Consider the following 12,050-nt stretch of genomic DNA (forward strand, 5'->3'; position numbering starts at 1 on the left):
CAAGGAGGATTTTATGCCCTGCTTTTAGGCAGAAAGTGGGAGGACACGGAGTTCTTCCTTCATGTGCTGCTTCCTAACTGCCATCAGCTCAAAATCATCTTTATGCGGAAGTGGCATATTTGGGGGTGGCAGATTCTGATCTCCTTCAGTGCCTTGAGGATTTCGTCTTGGGTCTAAAAACAGCAGGGGGCAAAAAGCCTGGCAGCTTTGATGAGAGTTTTAGTTGACTCATCATCCAACTGAAAAGAGTGGGGGTGGTGACTATTTAGGAACCCTGTGTAGGTGGAAGCGGTTGGTTTGTCGTTGTGTCTGACTCTTGCTCAGGCTTCACAGTCAGAGTAGGTTCTACCTCTCACTTGGGGCCCGCCCCCAGATCCCCAGCCCACCAGGATTTCCCTTCAGTGGCGCTTGCTTTGAAGGCTACTTCTTTGGCTCCAAGCACAAAACCCAGGGATTTTTAGTGGGTTGTGGTTCTTTTTCTTTTTCTTTCTTTCTTTCTCTCTTCTTTCTTTCTTTCTTTTTCTTTTTCTTTCTCTCTCTTTTTCTTTCTCTTTCTTTCTTTCTCTCCTTCCTTCCTTTCTTTTCTTTCTTCCCTCCCTCCCTCTTTCTTTCTTTTTTCTTTCTCTTTCTTTCTCTTTTTCTTTCTTTCTTTCTTTCTCTCCTTCCTTTCTTCCTTCCTTCCCTTTCTTTCTTCCCTCCCTCCCTTCTTTCTTTCTCTTTCTTTCTTTTTCCTTCCTTTCTTTTCTTCCCTCCCTCTCTCCTTCCTTTCTTTTTCTTTTTCTTTCTTTCTTTCTTCCTTTCTTTCTTTCCTTCCTTCCATCCATCCTTCCTTTCTTTTCTTTCTTCCCTCCCTCTCTCCTTTCTTTCTTTCTCTTTCAGTCTTTCTTTTCATTCGTTCTTTCTTTCTTCCTTTTTGAGACGGAGTATCGCCCTGTGGCCCAGGCTGGAGTGCAATGGTGTAGTCCCGGCTCACTGCAACCTCTGCCTATCGGGTACAAGCAATTCTGCCCCAGTCTCCCGAGTAGCTGGGATTACAGGTGCGCACCACCACGCCCCGCTAATTTTTTGTATCTTTAGTAGAGACGGGGTTTCACCATGTTGGCCAGGCTGGTCTCGAACTCCTGACCTCGTGATCTTCCCGCTTTGGCCCCCCAAAGTGTTGGGATTACAGGCGTGAGCCACCGCGCCTGGCTTTTTTCTTTTTTAAAATTTGTTTTGATTTTTTATAGATACGCGGTCTTTCTATATTGCCAAAATTCTTGAGTTCAAGCAATCCACCCACCTCAGCCTCCCAAAGTGTCGGAATTACAGGCATAAGCCACCAGGCCCACCCTGGTTGTTTTTAAAAATATATTCCTTGTTCAGTCTCCACAACTTCACTGTAGACTCTGTATTTGAAATACCTTTGTTTTTTCTTAACATACTACTTTTTATTTAATTTGACAAATATATGTTAAGTAAAAAAAAATTTTTTTTTGTTTTGAGATGGAGTATTGCTTTGTCGCCCAGGCTGGAGTGCAGTGGGGCGATCTCGGCTCACTGCAAGCTCCGCCTCCCGGGTTCACGCCATTCTCCTGCCTCAGCCTCCCAAGTAGCTGGGACTACAGGCACCCGCCACCACGCCCGGCTAATTTTTTGTATTTTTTTTTAGTGGAGACGGGGTTTCACCGTGTTGGCCAGGATGGTCTCGATCTCCTGACCTCGTGATCCACCTGCCTCGGCCTCCCAAAGTGCTGGGATTAAAGGCGTGAGCCACCGCGCCCGGCCCTAAATAAATGTTTTAAGTCCTTTCCCTGTGCATCAAATTTGTCAGACCTGTGTCCAATCTAAAGTTTAAGTCAACGTGGCTCTTAATCTCTCTGAGAAGAAAAGTCTAGTAGGGAAGATAAATGATATGCTTATTTGATAAATATGTATTGAACTTCCTGATAGCAGGAATGATGCTAGGCACTAGGGATGCAAAGGTGAATTGGTCAGGGTTCTGGTGCTGGAGGACTCACTCAGTGTGGCGGGAATTGTCAGTTTCCGCTGACAATAATGTTACCAGCGGAAGAGATCAGAGTCACCCTGAGTTACCAGCCACCTATCCAGCCTTACATCTGTATAGGTACGCAGCGACTTTGGTTCTTGCCTTCTCAGAAGAAAGAATTCTACTGAAGGGCATAAGGAGCGAGATAAGTTTCGGAGGAGGAATAGAAGTTTGTTTAAAACGGCTTTAGAATAGGAAAGAAGGAAAGCACACTTGGAAGAGACCCAAAGAACAAAAAGGGAGAGTCAAGTGCCCCATTTAACTGTGATACTAGGACTTTTTTTTTTGAGACGGAGTCTCCCTCTGTCACCAGGCTGGAGTGCAGCGGTGTGATTACAGGCATGAGCCACCGCGCCTGGTGATACTAGGGCTTGTACAAGCTCACCTCTTTCCCATGATTCTTCCCTTAGGGTGGGCTGCCCGCCTGCACAGTGCCCTCCTTACCCTTTGGAATTGAGCACAGCGCAGTGTGTTTAGGGAGTCATAAGCATGCCTATCTGAGGCTTTCTTCCTTTTGCCGGTGGAGTTTACCTGGAAGATCATACTTCGCCATTTTTGCCTCTTAATATGCATGCCCAGGAAGTTTCTTCTCCCTGAGGCTTGCATTCAATTAACATTTGATATTAACAGGTGTGGACCCTCAGGAAATGCCTTTTCCCTGGCGCTGCCGAATTATCGCACTCGGAGAGGCAATGCCGTAATTGCTGATAGGCTTAGTGGGTGGGGGAGAGCCCTCTCCTGTCTGGCTCCTGCCTATCCAACTACCTGTACGTAACAATAAGACTCACTCACTGAACTTAACGAAAAAACCTCTAAGAGATGTTTGAAATTTGCATTTAGACCAGGAAATGTGTGGTCTTAGAAGACATCCTCACAAAAACGTAGGACTAGGAGTTCTCTTAAGATCGTCTAACAATTATTTGAGTGATAAAGAACACTAGGCCAGGCCCAGTGACTCATGCTTGTAATCCCAGCACTTTGGGAGACCGAGGCGGGCAGATAATCTGAGGCCAGGAGTTTGAGACCAACCTGGTCCAACATGGTGAAACCCTGTCTCTACTAAAAATATGAAAATTGGCTGGGTGAGGTGGCAGGCACATGTAATCCCAGCTACTGGAGAGGTTGAGGCAAGATAATTGCTTGAACTCGGGAGTTGGAGGTTGCAGTGAGCCGAGATCAAGCCACTGCACTCCAGCCTGGGCAACAGAGCGAGACTCCATCTCAAAAAAAAAAAAAAAAAAAAAAAAAAAGGCCGGGCGCAGTGGCTCACACCTATAATCCCAGCACTTTGAGAGGCTCAAGGCAGGCGGATCACGAGGTCAGGAGTTCAAGACAATCCTGGCCAACATAGTGAAACCCCGTCTCTACTAAAAATACAAAAATTATCTGGGCGTGGTGGCATGTGCCTGTAATCCCAGCTACTTGGGAGGCTGAGGCAGGAGAATCACTTGAACCAGGAAGTCGGAGGTTGCAGTGAGCCAAGATCGTGCTGCAGCACTCCAGCCTGCCGGCAGAGCAAGACTCCATCTCAAAAAAAAAAAAAAACCAAAAAAAAAAAAACAAACCACTAATTGAGAGAGTAGAAGTCAATGAAAGGATGTTCTAGTTAGCTACAGGTTGGAACTCTAACCCAAATCACCATTTGCATTCTTAATGTGCCCCCAGTTTCAGGCGATTTCTTTTTGGGCACACCAGAGATCAGACAAATGCCATAATGCCTACTCTGCCCCAAATGGGGATTTTCAGGTATAGCAAGTGTAAGTATAGCTTTTTCCAGAAGAAGCGGGGTTGGGTGGGAGGGGCAAAATCATACAATTAATTTTCATGATAGAGATCCCAAGAAAGAAAGTGGAGGTGCTTACTGTGATTTCAGCTTAATTAGAAACACATCCTGAATGTTAAGACAAAACCAAAATTGTTGGTTTCATTTGAACTTGAGAAGAATTGGAGACTATAGACTTAATTATGTTTCCCATCCCCATAGTAAACAATAAACACCTATTATGTTCTTCCAGAGTTAACCAAGTCTATGAGCCAATGTAATCAGTCCAGTGAATGTGTTAGAATGGATACTACACATTTTGTGGGTGCTACTGCAGCTTGTATGTGTTGGCAGCAGTTCCGCTTTATTTCCTGCTGATTTTTTTTTTTTTTCCTTCACTGCCATATAATGATTTAGGACTTTTGCTTCCTGAGGTCAGTGAGAACATTCATATCTGATACTTAACTCCAGAAGAAGATTCTTGTTTAGTTATGAGAAAGTGAATGGCTTTAGTGATGATTTGCAGAAATCTCCCAAGTGATGATGGAATTCTGAATGGAAGTATAACGTATTTTTACTTAAAAACAAAAAACAAAAAACAAAAAAACCCCACAAAAACTACCCAGGACAAAAAAAAAAGCATTTAAGTTAACAGACCTCATATTTCCCCCAGAGTCCTTAAATTATTTTCTAAAACATTGTGTTAACTTACCTTCAAATAATTTAAAACACATCAGCTTTAAGAAAATGTGGCACATATACACGATGGAATACTATGCAGCCATAAAAAATGATGAGTTCATGTCCTTTGTAGGGACATGGATGAAATTGGAAATCATCATTCTCAGTAAACTATCGCAAGGACAAAAAACCAAACACCGCATGTTCTCACTCATAGGTGGGAAATGAACAATGAGAACACATGGACACAGGAAGGGGAACATCACACTCTGGGGACTGTTGTGGGGTGGGGGGAGGGCGGAGGGATAGCATTAGGAGATACACCTAACGCTAAATGACGCGTTAATGGGTGCAGCACACCAGCATGGCACATGTATACATATGTAACTAACCTGCACATTGTGCACATGTACCCTAAGACTTAAAGTGTAATAATTAAAAAAACAAACAAACAAAAAAAACACATCAGCTGTAGCTGTTTGGAGTTCTTGTACTTCAGAAAGGACAGTGGGAAGTGGCAGATGACCATATGATCTTTATTTTACCATAAGCCAGAAATTCTGTGTTAGCACTGAAATAATATCATATTAAATATTTGTGCTGTATTATATTAAATTAAATATTCTCTGGTCACAAGGGACTAAAAACTAAAACAGCTTAAGCAAAAAACAAAAACACAAGGGGGTAGAGGCACTACTAGAATACCAGAGCAACCCTGAATCCTGGGAAGAGTGGGAGACCAGTCCTCAAGGGAACAGAAGCCAGGGCACATCTGGAGAACTCTGTGAGCATACACACATGCAGAGACCTTCTCCTTAGAGTGCTGCCTCAAGCGCTTCTTCATCAAAATGTCTACTTCCTGGAAAAGAGAAGCTAATTGCTCCTTCTTTGCTCGGGGTCACCTCTGGGCCAGTGAGCCATGATAATATGATAGGATAGAACCACACAGCAGAAACAAGGCTGAGAAGCATCCACTCCTGAGGACACATCAGGAGATTCTCAGAGAGCACTGGAGGCAGTGCGTTGCCAACCACACATAGACTTTAATGTTATAATCATGTATTACAGCTAAAGGCAAATTTTGCTTATTTTCTGTATACAGTGATCATCACATTAAATGACATGCTTTTTCCTAACATTCTATTATTCAGCCTTAAAAAAAAAAATTAGGCTGGACGTGGTGGCTCACGCCTGTAATCCCAGCACTTTGGGAGGCTGAGGCAGGGCAGATCACAAGGTCAGGAGATCGAGACCATCCTGGAGAACATGGCGAAACCCTGTCTCTACTAAAAATACAAAAAAATTAGCCAGGTGTGGTGGCGGGCACCTGTAGTCCCAGCTACTCGGGAGGCTGAGGCAGGAGAATGGCGTGAACCCGGGAGGCGGAGCTTGCAGTGAGGTGAGATCGTGCCACTGCACTCCAGCCTGGGCGACAGAAAGAGACTCCATCTCAAAAAAAAAAAAAAAAAAAAAAATTTAATTAAGGCTGGGTGCTGTGGGAGGCTGAGGTGGGCGGATCACCTGAGGTCGGGAGTTGGAGACCAGCCTGACTTACCTGGAGAAACCCCATCTCTACTAAAAATACAAAATTAGCCGGGCACAGTGGCACATGCCTGTAATCCCAGCTACTTGGGAGGCTGAGGCAGGAGAATCACTTGAACCCAGGAGGTGGAAGTTGCAGTGAGCTGAGATTGCACCATTGCACTCCAGCCTGGGCAACAAGAGCAAAACTCCATCTCAAAAAAAATAAATAAATAAAACACAAAAATTAGCTGGGCGTGGTGCATGCCTGTTATAGCAGCTACTTGGGAGGCTGAGGCGGGAGAATCTCTTGAACCTGGGAGGCAGAGGTTGCAGTGAGCCAAGATCACTCCACTGCACTCCAGCCTGGGCAACAGAGCCAGACTCCGTCTCAAAAAAATAAAAGCGAAAACAGCTTTGTTGAGACATAACTCACATATTATAAAATTTATCTACTTAAAGTGTATAGTTCAATGGGTTTTGGTATATAAAATTATTAATTTTTAAAAATTGTGAAAAATAAAAATTATGGTAAAATATATGCAACAAAACTTGCCATCTTCACCGTTTTTAAGTGTACAATTCAGTGCCACTACTTACATTTATGATGTTGTGCAACCATTAGCACTATTTCCAAACTTTTTCATCACACCAAACAAAACACTTAGAATATTGCTCTATTATAACTAGGCCTTTTTTTTTTTTTTTTTTTGAGATGGGATCTCGCTGTGTCACTCAGGCTGGAGTGCAATGGTGCAATCATGGCTTCAAGGCTCGCTGCAGCCTCAACCTCCCAGGGTCAAGCCATCCTCCAACCTACCTCAGCCTCAGCTGGAACTACAGGTGAAAGTCATCACGCCTGGCTAATTTTTATATTTATTTTTATTTTTCTAGAGAGAAGGCCTCGATATATGTCCAGGCTGTATTTTCTTCCCTTTTTTTTTTTTCGAGACGGAGTCTCGCTCTGTAGCCAGGCCGGAATGCAGTGGCGCGATCTCGGCTCACTGCATCCTCCGCCTCCTGGGTTCAAGCGATTCTCCTGCCTCGGCCTCCTGAGTAGCTGGGACTACAGGTGTGAGCCATCACGACCAGCTAATTTTTGTATTTTTAGTAGAGATGGGGCTTCACAATGTTGGCCAAGATGGTCTCGATCTCTTGACCTCATGATCCGCCCACTTCGGCCTCTCAAAGTGCTGGGATTACAGGCATGAGCCACTGCGCCCGGCCTCCAGTTTTTTTTTTTTTCATGGAAGCTTCACAGATTTGCATTATACTTGCACAGGGACCATGCTAATCTCTGTATCATTCCAATTTTAGTGTATGTACAGCCAAAGGGAGCACTATAATTAGGCTTAGACTAAAAGAGTTTTGTTTGTAAAAGAGGTTGTTTAATATCATCATCCTCTGCACATGGCTTTCCACCCCAGTTGTTCTTACAACCGTGTGCCTGAGCTTGGTACCTGAGCTGACAGCCACAGCCTTGTGGTGACTCTTGGCATGACCTGCAGGCTCCATTCTGCTCTGCTCGTCTCCACACCCAAAGAATGCAAGGCTGGAGCTCCTTTCTCTTCTGGAGATCTCAGGGACAGAGGAAATGGCAGCAGGCACATTGGCCAGAGGCCTTCAGATACAAGCCCTGCATTTTGCAAAAGAGTTTTGGGGCCTAGACCTCGATAAAGGGATGAGGTTTCCCTTCACTATTTCCCAACTGCCAGTGAAAGCCACCTCTCCTCCCGGGGCCCCCCTCTCTCTCCTGCCGCCCCTCCCACCTGTCCTCTGCAGCCTCCCCGCTCCCCCGTGTGTCCTCCTGGACACACCTCCCTGGCTTACATTAAGGAAAAATATACACATAAATTAATGATCTTATCTTCAATTAGATGTCTTTTGTGAGTAGTATACAGCTTATAAGAAACTATACTTCATGCCCTGGTTCCTCTCTCTTTTTAATTCTTTTTTATTTTTATTTTTTGAGACGGAGTCATGCTCTGTCGCCCAGGCTGGAGTGCAGTAGCACCATCTCAGCTCACTGCAAGCTCGGCCTCCTGGGTTCACGCCATTCTCCTGCCTCAGCCTCCCGAGTAGCTGGGACTACAGGCATCCGCCACCATGCCTGGCTAATTTTTTGTATTTTTAGTGGAGACGGGGTTTCACTGTGTTAGCCAGGATGGTCTGGATCTGCTGACCTCGTGATCCGCCTGTCTCAGCCTCCCAAAGTGCTGGGATTACAGGCGTGAGCCACCGCGCCCAGCCTCTCTTTTTTTATTCTAAGTCACTATTCCAGAGGCTCTGTGTCCCTTAGGGTTCTTTAGAATCAGTAACAGAAGCTGATTCTGGCATAAGCAGAAAAGGACAGTACTGAAAACATTTTGGGTAGCTCACAGAATCACGGGAGGGCAAGAAGTCCAAGGTCAAAGGAGGCTACATACCGGGGTCCCAGGATGTGTCTGAGCAGGTCATTGCTGCTGCCATGAAGGAGGAGAGTCTACAGCTGCCACACTCACCAGCACGTAGGATGGTGCTGTCGTCCCCGCTGCCTTTTTTTTTTTTTTTTCCAGAAATGGAGTCTTGCTGTGTCACCCAGGCTGGAGTGCAGTGGTGTGATCTCCACTCACTGCAACTTGGGCCTCACAGGTTCAAGCAATTCTCGTGATTTAGCCTCCCAAGTAGCTGGGATTACAGACGTGCACCACCATGTCTGGCTAATTTTTGTACTTTTAATAGAGACATGGTTTCACCATATTGGCTGGGCTGGTCTCGAACTCCTGACCTCAAGTGACTCGCTCACCTTGGCCTCCCAAAGTTTTAGGATTACAGGCGTGAGCCACAGCGTCGTGCCCCGACTGCCTTTTGAAACCGGGTGTGGCTACCAGAATGGATGCGCCTCTCTTCCATTGCTTTGACTGACTGGCTCCAAAGTCAAAATTCTGGAACTAGGCCTGGTGGCTCACACCTGTAATCCTAGCACTCTGGGAGGCCGAGGCAGCTGGATTGCTTGAACTTAGGAGTTTGAGGCCAGCCTGGGCAACATTTTTTGTCTCTACGAAAAAATAGCTGGATGTGGTGGTGCGGAGGTTGCAGTGAGCCGAGATCATGCCACTGCACTTTCCTGCCTGGGCGACAGAGCGAGATCCTGTATAAAAAAAAAATCTGGAGCTGGTACACCTGATTGGCGAAACCTAGGCCTGCAAAAGAAATAGGTGGCTGACATGGGTGGATGGCTTTTTAGCATCTAGAGTGGGAGCAGGACCCTGTTTCTTACTAAGACTCAAATGGTGAGGAATTCCTCAAACATAGGAAGACAGTTCAGAGGGTGAGCAGCCAAAAAAATTGCAAATGTCTCCTGTAGGTAGGAGCATCTGGTGTTCTGTTCAGATCTGGGTCACAGCATTATTTCATCTAACTTAGAAAACTATTCTAAACTAAAGTTGGTTTGCTTCCCTTTCCTTCTGTTATTAAAATAAAAAGATACACTTGGACAATTTATTCTACCAAGTTATTATAGCGAGGTAAAAATTCTGGCATCAAAACCCCATAGTTTTTTATAGTTTGTCTTCTTTTCCAAGTTTACATTGTTGCTTTTGAATACAACTATGGAGCAAGTCTTTTCATAGTAAGCTTAGCTACAGCTTATCTCTAAGATTCTAATCGGATTCATATTCTAAGCCAATATTTACAGTATTGAAATTTTCAAAGTTTATTTTCTATTTTCCTATTGCCTTTCCTTTTTTAAGCTGGCACTGTTAAGTTTTTAAAAGTGTGTGGCTTGTATTACTACAAGTTAGAAAAAGAGAAGAAAGAAGTCAGAACAAGAAAGAAGTATAGGGAAAAAACAGTGTGTTTTTTTAAAAAAACTGAATCCTAGGTTAGCAAGAGATTTTTTTTTTTTTTTTTTTTTTTTTAGTGAAACAAACATCAGTTTATCCAGATAGCATTATTTCTCAGGCAAATAGGAGAATCATATTTCTTGTCTGGTGATAGCTAGTCTATATTTGTTTACTCATTAGAAAGTTTGCTGCTTATTCTGTGAAATCTCAAAATCTTAGTCTGCTTTGCTGATACCCTATTTATTCCACATCTCTTTAATGAGTGAGGGATTTGAGCTGTCACTACTGTTTCAATTAAATGTCCCCTTTCACCATTTCCTGTGGCTTTATGGTGAAATACCCTACATTTACTGAATAATTTGTCGTCTAATTTCTGCCCCCAAATCCTTAAATAAAATTGATGAGAGAGACTCAGTGTAGGAATTAGATACCTGTTGATCATTAGACAACTGTCAATTACAAAATGGACTGGATTCCAGAGCTATTTTCCTGGATAGAGAGGAAAAGATGTTTTAGGTAAGATAACAGAGATCAGTGAAGGAGAGAGCATTGCTGATGGAGAGAGGAGGTAATTTGTGTAATCTCGTTTGAGTTTTAGAAATTCATGACTTAAGGTGCTGCTGAAGCCTGTTCTTGCCGCTTCCTAAGAAGGCAAATGTCTCTGGCCTCCTCAAGCCAGAGGGTGCAGGAAGAAACTGGCACTGGTGGCAAGGGGTGACCAGCCAGATGGTGGGGCATGGAGGCGAGATGGGGGTGGGGTGAGGGTGCTAATTAGCTTTTCTTGCCTCACCAGGAGCCAGTGACAAGCAGATGGCTGCACACTTAATGCCACCCTTTTTCTGTCTAGCAGGCAGTAGTGGTTGGTCTTGTGGTCATGTAGAAAGCACGCATTTTTTTTTTTTTGTCTTCAGCATGTGGATGTGGTGTAGGGACATACAAAGGGAAAATGTAGATTAAAATATTATGTGTATCTAAGAAAAACAGATCTTATCTTCTTCCATTTTTTGCAATAACTAGGTGCCTGTTTATAGTTTCTTTTTTTTTTTTTTTTTTTGAGACAGAGTCTCACTCTGTCGCCCAGGATAGAGTGCAGTGGCGCGATCTTAGCTCACTGCAAGCTCCACCTCCCGGGTTCACACCATTCTCCTGCCTCAGCCTCCCGATCAGCTGGGACTACAGGCGCCCACCACCACGCCTGGCTAATTTTTTGTATTTTTAGTAGAGACGGGGTTTCACCGTGTTAGCCAGGATGGTCTCGATCTCCTGACCTCGTGATCCACCCGCCTCAGCCTCCCAAAGTGCTGGGATTACAGGCGTGAGCCACCACGCCCGGCCGCCTGTTTATAGTTTCACAACAACAACTGAAAGTGATTTATCCTTTCTATTACAAAAGTCAATTCAAATTAATCAAACTGTTCCAGGATATGTAAGAAATAATCACTAAAACGATACAACTGGCTATGAAATCCAAACTCAAGCCACAGCATCTTGTGTTTGGAGAGAGGTTGGGTTACTAACAACACAGGTCTTTCCTTGCACACCCTGTTAGTTTCTGTGTCTTGATCATTTCATAATTTCTCTGGAGCTGACTATAGTAACAGCAACTGAAAGTTTGTTAAATTGAATCAAGTTATATTAAGTCAATCACTACATACGCTATTCAATATTTGTGTAAATATTGACTCCATGCCAATATAAACATTAGTGAGTATGGCAAGGTAAAACAGTTAACATTTTGAAAATGCAATGTGTAACTAGCACTGATTTTTAGTATAATGCCTTAAGGGCTAAATTAAATAGTTGCTTTCAAAATTGAGAAGCAAGGATCCTAATATCTATTTTTGTAGGGGAAGACAATGGAATAAATATTTACTGAGTACTACCCTTGTGTCAGATACCCTTGGCATACATTTAACATATTCAGTTCTTTCAACATCCCTATAAGGTAGTTCTTTCTCTGCTTTTTACAGATGAAAAAATGAAGGTTTGCAGATGTTAAGTAACTTGCTAGGGGTCACAAAGGGAGTGACTGAGCAGGATTCTCACGTGGGTATGCCTGACTGTCCTGCTGCCCTGTACTGTCTTACTTTTATTTACCTGATCCTCAAAACCTCATTATTCCCTCAAATGCTCCCAGTTTTATCTGTCTAGTGATTGGTAAAATTAGCCCACTCTATCTCCAAAGCATTCTCCACACTTTTTATTGCTCCCAGTCCAAAGGCCAGAATGAGAT

At 43.8% G+C, this 12,050-nt stretch overlaps 1 non-coding gene across 1 annotated transcript; it reads right to left on the reverse strand.

Annotated features, from left to right (window-relative positions):
* Window positions 1-7,232: 7,232 nt before the first annotated feature.
* Window positions 7,233-7,334, reverse strand: LOC115934797 (U6 spliceosomal RNA). The gene has a single exon (XR_004070544.1). It is a non-coding gene; the product is annotated as a U6 spliceosomal RNA (small nuclear RNA).
* Window positions 7,335-12,050: the final 4,716 nt, after the last annotated feature.

This window comes from Gorilla gorilla, chromosome 4 (genome assembly GCF_029281585.2).
Source record: "Gorilla gorilla gorilla isolate KB3781 chromosome 4, NHGRI_mGorGor1-v2.1_pri, whole genome shotgun sequence".
NCBI lineage: Eukaryota > Metazoa > Chordata > Mammalia > Primates > Hominidae > Gorilla > Gorilla gorilla.